Source organism: Eretmochelys imbricata, chromosome 14 (genome assembly GCF_965152235.1).
Source record: "Eretmochelys imbricata isolate rEreImb1 chromosome 14, rEreImb1.hap1, whole genome shotgun sequence".
Classification (NCBI taxonomy): domain Eukaryota; kingdom Metazoa; phylum Chordata; order Testudines; family Cheloniidae; genus Eretmochelys; species Eretmochelys imbricata.
This window is the reverse complement of record NC_135585.1, coordinates 33,934,124-33,943,368: the sequence shown is the minus strand read 5'-3', so window position 1 is coordinate 33,943,368 and position 9,245 is coordinate 33,934,124.

The window sequence follows — 9,245 nt, the reverse complement described above, 5'->3', positions numbered from 1 at the left end:
CATTTCTTTTATCAGGGTAAATATTTTCCCACCTAGGATGTTGGTGTGTGTGCATCACGCTATTTAGTAGGGGCTAAGAGCCATGTCTGTCACAGGGCCTCTGCCTGCTGTGAGCTTAATCGTTGTATCTGTTCCCAGAGGCACATTGTAGCAGCACACCTGTGCTTTTCACAGCTTCAAAGGCTGTGCTGGAATATATGTTAAGTGCCCTGTTCCTGCTTCCTCCTGTGTTTCCAGCAATGCTGGTCTGAGGGGGCGGGGGGCTGTCTGGCTACATTCCACCCCCTGATGCACCACACTATGTCCCAGTTTGCAAGGTGGCGGTGATGCCAGCACCTCTTGCCCTCCTTGGGGAAATCTAGAAATACCCAACAACCAAATTAGAGGATGAGGGTTCGCGGAATTGGTTAGGATCCCTTTTTAGCTCTAGGTATCTGATTTGCGTGGAGGAAAGAGCAGTTTGAATCAAACGCTTCATAATACATAAAGTTACACAAAAAACAATTACAATCATTAAAATGGTTAAAACAATATTTACAACCGAATGTAAAAACGGGGAGAGGGAAAATCCCAAGTGTTGAGCTAACCATTGCATCCATGAGGTTTGTCCATTCTCAGCCACTGCATGTAGTGGTACAAATTCAATTCCCAGTCCATTGGTTGAATCTAGCAAGGTGCACATCCAGCAATTTGTAGCACCAGCAGCTGAGGCGATGGTTTGGATTGCTCCCTGAAGAGGATGTTCTGGTATTGCCAAGGTGACTGGAGCCAACAGAAGGATCATGAGGGCTTGCAGGAACATATCTATGGTGGGTCGTGTTCTAGCTAAAAAACTTATTTTAACACGAAAAGCAAAAATTACATCTGCTATTATAAGTAATGGCAAACATATCAACAGTCCATAGTAGTCTCTAGTGATCAAACAGGTCTGCTGCATGGTCCATTTTGCTGACAGGTTAGCTGGCAGGTTGCTCGGAACCATGGGACCATTCCTGCAATAAATCACATGGTCAGCCAGTCTTGTATGCGATCCAAGCCTCTGTAATGGTTATTAGCCTTTTATCAGCATTTAAGGCACTCCATACACCTTTCTCTTTATAGGCGTGCAAAACACAGGTAAAGGTTCCCAGGGCTGGGTGTTTAATCACAACAGTATCTCCGGGAGCATACTTGGAACTGTGCAGTGGTGTTCTGGCAGGGGAGATAGCTTTCCCTGTAGGGAAGAATCCCCTGCTGATTGGACTTCCTGTAGGAGTCTGTCTGTGGTTTAATCTCTGCACCACTTCGTCCAGTCTGTCTCCCCATGTGCCATCAGTAGGCTTCAAGTGATTCTTTAGCAATCCATTCCAGCGCTCGACCCTGCCATTAGATTGAGGTCGATATGGAAGGTGGAAGGTCCATTGGACTCCATGGTTAAGGGTCCATTCCCTTACAAGTTTATTCTTAAAATGCGAACCATTATCTGATTGGATTTCTTGAGGCATTGGGACAATTGCTGTTAAGCGGTTTAGTCCCATAACTGTGGACAACCCTGTTGCCAATCGGGTTGGATATGCAAAACCAATCCCTGAAACAATTTCTACCCCAGTCAAGATGTATTTCCACCTCTGCCTTGTAGTGGGCAGTGGTCCGACATAGTCGACCTGCCAGGTTGCCCATAGTGTTGTTCCATCTCTTAGCCTGGCAAACCTTTGTCCTTCTGCTATATGTTTTCTAGTCTCAGCACAAATAGTGCAGGCTTGCACCAGGTCTCTAGCCTGTCTGTGGGTGATAGGCCACCCCCTGATATGTGCTTGCCGCACTAACTCATCACTTCCTGTGTGTCCTAAATTATCATGTAACCATGAATATATGCGTTCCCATTCTACTTGTGTGGTAAAGAGCTGGGCAGCTGCATCGGCTAAATTGTTTAACTGTGCAGCTGGGGTATTATTCCTCTGATGAGCTGAGACATGTCCTATAGACAGGGGTTGTTGCAGGGCATGCTGATATAACCACTTCCAGTATTCCAGTCCCCAGACTGGTTTACCTCCTATTTCCCAGTGGTTATTTTTCCAGTTAGTGATCCACTGAGTGGCACCTGCCCAGACCGCATAGGAGTCCGTATATACTGCGGTGGCTCCTGCTTCACAGGCCAGTTTAATTGCAGCCAATTCTGCAAGTTGTGCTGACCCATCAATTTCAGCAGTTAGGGGTGCTGCAGAGGTGTCTGCAGGCACTGCTGCAGCTTTTCCCTTCCATTTTCCTTTAACCAGCCTGGCACTGCCATCAGTGAACCATACTCCCTCAGGCTTAGAAGGATCAAATGGGGCAGCATCCTTAATGGGAGACTGCTGTGGAGGTAGGCGGTATTCATCAGGCATTCCTACTTTCCACAGGGATTCCTGAATCATAGTGGGGTTTTGTGCAGTGTCTGCACTCCCTACCCTGTGGTGTATGTAAAGTGCCCATCTTTGGATAGTCCACCAGGTGGTAACTCTTTCCCTTCCAATATAGGTTTAATGATTGGAAGAGGAGTGTGAATTGTGATGTCCTTATCCTGAGTTAATTCCTTAGTTTCTCTCAAGGCTGTGTAAGCTGCCAGAAGCACCTTCTCATAAGGTGTGTAGTTAGCCAGGAGGGGAAGAGGGCTACAACAGCTGCCCCTCTCCAGCTGCCCAGCTCTGAGGGCAGTGCCCCGCCCGTAGCAGCCCAGAAGTAAGGGTGGCAATACCATGTGTATGTTTCTATGAGTCCGTACAGTAACTTGCTATGACTGTTTGGGTGTTGGGGTTTGTCATAGCCTTTCAAAGTGGGCCAGCAAAACCAAAAGTTTGAGAAGCCCGGGTCTAGCTTATTCTGATACCTGTTGCTCCCAGCCTTCCCTCAGCTGGTTTTATAGAGCTGGTGAGGCTCTTCCTCCCCATCTAGTGTCCGATGATAGTAAAGCAAGAGGGAAAAAAGTGATCCAGGCCACTACAGACCCATTCATCTAAGCAAAAAGAAAAGGAGGACTTGTGGCACCTTAGAGACAAACCAATTTAGTTGAGCATAAGCTTTCGTGAGCTACAGCTCACTTCATCGGATGCATTCAGTGGAAAATACAGTGAGGAGATTTATATACACACAGAACGTGAAAAAATGGGTGTTATCATACACACTCACTTCAGATGAGCTATTACCAGCAGGAGAGTGGAGGAAGGGAAAGAAAACCTTTTGTAGTGATAATCAAGGTGGGCCATTTCACTCTCACAAATCTTGGGAGACAGGCCAGTCCTTGACTACAGACAGCCCCCCAACCTGAAGCAAATACTCACCAGCAACCACACACCACACAACAGAACCACTAACCCAGGAACCTATCCTTGCAACAAAGCCCGTTGCCAACTGTGTCCACATATCTATTCAGGGGACACCATCATTGGACCTAATCACATCAGCCACACTATCAGAGGCTCGTTCACCTGCACAGCTGTTGGGAACACTGGGGCATGGCCACTAGGTAACTCGAGGGGATGGAAGACCACGAGTGTCGATGAAGCCCCCTCGCACTAGGCCCAGGTGTCCTTGGCCCCCCCTCCTGCCTGGAGGCACTCGCAGCAGCTCTGCGTACTAGGCCCAAGTGTCCTTGGCCCCCCTGCCTGGAGGCACACACAGCAGTTATGCTGAGAATCTGCAACAGTATGTTGCAGAGTCAGACTGCCTGAAACTAAGCAAGGCCAAACAGGGGAGATATGGAAGAACAATGCTGAATAAAGCAGCTTTATGTATAGTTTAACAAATGATACAGAGAATCAGGGAACTAGCTGGGAACTGGATTGGCTGGCTATATGGATACTTGGGGCAGCTTGCTATTGGATAAGTATGCTGGGAAAAAGGATGTATAAAAGCCTGTGTAACTTCCTGCTCTGTTGTGCAGGATTTGAGATTTTATTCTCCCTGTACCTTTTTGCAGCTGCAAATAAACTTTTCTGCTTCTCCGCCCCGTTGTGATTATTGGGTGCAGCACACCGGGTAACGAACCAACTCAAGCTGTTGTTCAGCCTCTCGGCACTGGTTGCCGGCAACAGCTTTTGGCGTCCCTGGGTGGGCGACGAGGCTGCAATTTAGCCTTGCCCGGACCCCTCCTGGAGGTCGAGGATTGCGGCGAGAACCGACGCCCAGCGCGCACCGGTGAGTTCATCGGGGGCCTCGGAGGAGACGCGATTTGATCGACCCCAGAGGGCACAACGGTGCAACGCACTCATATAGTGGAGAAGCTGTTGTGGACGGCGGTGAAGAACCGGTCCCTTAGACATGGGGGAGGAGCAGCTGCAGGCCACGGTGAAGAACCGGTCCCTTGGATAAGGTAGGAACCTTTTAAAATCCGGATTATATGCTCTGTTGGAACCTGGGGACACCCAGAGTTACCCTGTAGGTATGGGACAGGGACAGAGCTCGGGGGTTAGGGCACGGTGTACGCCCCTAGAGTGCATTCTAGCAAACTGGAAGGTATTTGGTGCGGATCCGATGACTAAGAGCCAATTAAAACGATTCTGTACAGTTGACTGGCCTCAATATCAACTAGAGGACCAGGAGTGGTGGCCACCAGGAGGGTCAATTAATTACAACACGATCCTCCAATTAGTTTTGTTTTGTCAGTGAATGGGTAAATGGAATGAACATATGTATGCGCATTTGTTTCTGACTTTATGTACTCGACCAGATATTTTACAGCACTGTAATCTGACTCCGACTGGTTCGGTAGCAGCTAATGTTAGTCCCCAGACCCCCAACCTCCACTGTAATGGCAGAGCCGGTGTCCCCTTCGGCCCCCACACCCCCACCGTATGAGGGTAGGATGCCTCGGGTTACAGAGATTGCCCCCTCGGTGGGACTCTATCCTTTGCTTACCGAGACTGTTGTGGCTTGCCCAGGGGCAGACGGATGTCAGGCTACCACTATGCAAGTTTACACCCATGTGCCATTCAATCCAATAGACTTAGCAGCTTTTAAAACACAGGCTGGGGAATTCTCAACGAACGCAAGCAGGTTTATTTCAGTCTTTGAGGAGTGCCTCAGTAGTCACAAGCCGATTGAGACGACTGTAATATCCTCCTGAGAACCCTGTTGTCTGAGGTGGAGAGGGATCAGGTTACAGCTAAGGCAAGGGGAGCGTCAGCGTTCAAGCGAAAAAAAAGAAAGGAATCTATCTGTCAAGTTCCTCTCCAAATAATTGTAAGCGGCTCAGGGCATTTCTGGGTATGGCAGGCTTTTGCAGGATATGGATCCCAGAGTTTGGACTGTGGGCTAAACCCCTGTACGACTGTCTAAAAGGAGCAGATCATGACCCCTTCTATTGGACCCCAGAGGCTGATAGGGCATTTAAAATCCTGAAAAGAAAATTAATGGAAGCCCCAGCTCTGGACCTGCCGGATCTCTCTAAGCCGTTTCAGTTGTATGTACATGAACGAAGGGGGGTGGCCCTAGGAGTGCTCACACAGCTGTTAGGAGCATGGAGACGTCCCATGGCTTATTTTTCTAAGCAATTGGATCAGGTTGCAAAGGGTTGGCCGGCATGTTTACAGGCGGTCGCAGCTACTGCCCTATTGCTTGAGGAAGCGGAGAAGCTAACATTGGGAGGGGTTATGCAAATCTATACTCCCCATATGGTCCGAGCCTTATTGGATGCAAAGGGAGGGCTTTGGCTCACCCAGGCTCGGATTGCTCGGTACCAGGCTAAGCTGTTAGAGAACTCTGAAGTCACCTTACAGCCTTGCCCCTCCCTTAACCCAGCCACTCTCTTGCCAGAAACAGAGGAACAGAAACATGACTGTTCAGAGATCATAGATGTCCAGTACTCCAGCTCTCCGGATTTAAAGGATGTACCCCTCCCAAATGCAGATTATGAGTGGTACACTGATGGTAGCAGTACTGTAATAGATGGACAAAGGAGGGCAGGTTATGCTGTTGTGACCCTCCATGACACTGTGGAAGCTGAAGGTTAGCCTGCTGGGACCTCTGCCCAGCTTGCCGAACTGATAGCCCTGACCCGTGCACTTGAACTGTCAAAAGGAAAGCGGGTCAATATTTTTACTGATTCAAAGTATGCTTTTGGTGTGCTGCATACTCATGCTGGCAGGGAAGCACTTATCCAGCTAATGGGAAAATACTTTATCACTTCCGGACTCCGACCCCTGGCTGCCCAGGTATAAGCAGACTGCTTAGTCTGCCAAAAGAATAACCCCCGACCGGGACATCCTGTGCCACCAGCTGCCCTAGAACCCACTCCGGGCCCCGGACAAGTGTGGCAAATAGACTTTACTGAGTTTCCCCGGACCCCAGGGTTCAAATATCTCCTTGTCATAGTGGATCGGTTCAGCGGATGGCCAGAAGCCTTCCCATGCTGTAACTGCACTGCCAGAACAGTGGCCCTCAAGTTTGTTAAGGAGATCATTCCTCGCTTTGGACTCCCCCTGTGGATGGAATCTGACAATGGGACAAACTTCACTTCAAAAATCATTCAAAGCATCTCACATGCCTTACAGATCCCCTGGAAACTCCATATGCCCTGGAGACCGCAAGCCAGTGGGGTAGTGGAGCGTACCAATCAGACCCTTAAACGGCATCTCTCAAAAGTGTGCCAAGAAGCCTCACTGCAATGGCCTGATGCTTTGCCCCTCGTCCTACTCCGTATCCGCGTTCTCCCAAAGGGTAGATTAGGGCTCAGTCCCTTTGAAATTATGTTTGGAAGGGCATGGCCTATGAATGGCACCCCGGTTCTGTCAGGGGAATGGGAGTTGGGTAATATTTTTTTGTCACAGTATATGTGTTCCCTGTCTGCTGTTCTCTTGTCTCTTCACAGGTATACCAAGGATTCCCAGCCTGTCCCCTTGGATTCTCCCATTCACTTCTTACAGCCCAGTGACTCTGTGCTTGTTCGCACCTGGAAAGACGAGCCTCTCCAGGAAAAGTGGAAAGGACCTATACCGTCCTGCTGATCTCCCATACAGCGGCAAAGATCGAGGGACACAAGAACTGGATCCATCACTCTCGTCTGAAGGCAGTAACCGCCCCCTCGTCAGCAGAACAGTGGACCATCCAACCTGCTGACTCCTCATCTAGTGACGATCTCGGGCTAAAGCTACTGTTTAAAAGACACAAATAGCGGGCACCTTAATGCTAAAAAGGGCCCACCCGGGTACTGGAGACGCTGGGTTGGGAAGACTCTGGTAATAATTAATTGGGTAACATTGTTATTCTCTGTATTGGTATTTCCAAACTGTGCATATCGGGAGCATAACTCCTTTGTTTTGCTTGCGCATCATGTTGCTAATTTAACAAACCAGACTGATTGCTGGGTATGTGCTCCAACTCCACTATCCCCCAAAACGGGAATGCCCCTTGACATGCTGACCTTGACCCTAGCAGAATTAGCCACCACCAAAGAGCAGGAAAGAACGGACTCGCCGTTCTGGAACAAGATCTCTTTACAGCAAGCCACCTATCAGGACCAGGAGTATTCAGTTGCAGTACTCGCTGAGGGAGTGTTATGTTTTACCCGAAACCAATCTGATCCCTATGGGCATCCTGTGGGAAAAAGCTCCTGTGTTATTACACAGTGGGCTGATGGGTATTGGATAAAGACCAACAGGGGAGGCCAACAGTGTGGGTATAATGGTTCCTCCCCTTTTAGGGAAACCCTTACAAATAATCTTACCACAAAAAAGGGGTTTGGAAATGTAACTTGCCGTCCAGTTAATATCTCCAAAGTAGCAAGCCAATGGTGGGTTTGTAGTGGTCCCTATGGCGAGTGTAATTTGAACGGCACAATTAGAAATGCCCCCACTTGTACCCAATCAGGAGGATGGGATGCCCCCCTAGGGGCATATGAACTGTTTGGAAAAGCAGCCTTAAATATCCCAGGAATCGCCTTAAGAAACAGTCCTTACTGGGCCCTACAGGGTCACTATTTTGTATGTGGCCGAAAGGCTTACAAGGTGCTGCCAGCCAACTGGACAGGTAGCTGTTATATAGCTCATGGAGTTCCTCATCTTTCTATAACTGCCACACTGCCCAAAGAAAAGATTAAAAATGCCCGAGACACCTCTGTTGAGTCACGAGAAAAGACCCTGCGGCGACTGACTAAGGCATTGGAGGGCAATATGAAGAATCCCCTCACAACCGAGAAGCTGGTAGGGTGCTCTGTACTGGGAATAGCGCCACTGTTTACCGGGCCAGCCATGGCATGCATAGGCCGCTATACTGTAAGGCTGCAAATGGTACTTGAGAAAGTGGCCTTAGAGTTAGAGGACTCGGTTAGTGATTTAGGGTCAGCAGTAAAAACTTTAAATAAAGAGGTACAGCAGCTCAGGACGTTTTCCCTCCAAAACAGGCTGGCTTTGGACTATCTCTTGGCATCCCAAGGAGGGGTTTGTGCCCTCGTCAGGCCCCGATGTTGTGTATATGTAAATGATAGCAGTTATGAAATCTATAAAAAGGTGGTACAGGCTGAGGCCCATGCCCGAGCCGGAGCACAGGTTGCCTATACTGCCCCCGAGAGCGATTGGTTGCAAACCTTGTTTTCAGGCTGGGGTTTGTCGTCTTGGCTTGGTGGTTTATTTAGCCTGCTATTGAAAATTCTCTTTCCTGTATTGCTTGTATTACTGGTATTATGCTGTGCAGTATCATGTGTCAGGGCCCTTTTGCAAAAGTTAATAAGTCATTCTTTTCAGGGCTATCACAAAGTGCTTATGCAAAGTCATATTGTAAAGAAATAAGTAGCCCAAGTGAGAAAAATCAGAGCCAAGGCTGTTGAGTGTTCTCAAAGGGGGGAGTTGTTGGGAACACTGGGGCATGGCCACTAGGTAACTCGAGGGGATGGAAGACCACGAGTGTCGATGAAGCCCCCTCGCACTAGGCCCAGGTGTCCTTGGCCCCCCCTCCTGCCTGGAGGCACTCGCAGCAGCTCTGCGTACTAGGCCCAAGTGTCCTTGGCCCCCCTCCCTGGAGGCACACACAGTAGTTATGCTGAGAATCTGCAACAGTATGTTGCAGAGTCAGACTGCCTGAAACTAAGCAAGGCCAAACAGGGGAGATATGGAAGAACAATGCTGAATAAAGCAGCTTTATGTATAGTTTAACAAATGATACAGAGAATCAGGGAACTAGCTGGGAACTGGATTGGCTGGCTATATGGATACTTGGGGCAGCTTGCTATTGGATAAGTATGCTGGGAAAAAGGATGTATAAAAGCCTGTGTAACTTCCTGCTCTGTTGTGCAGGAT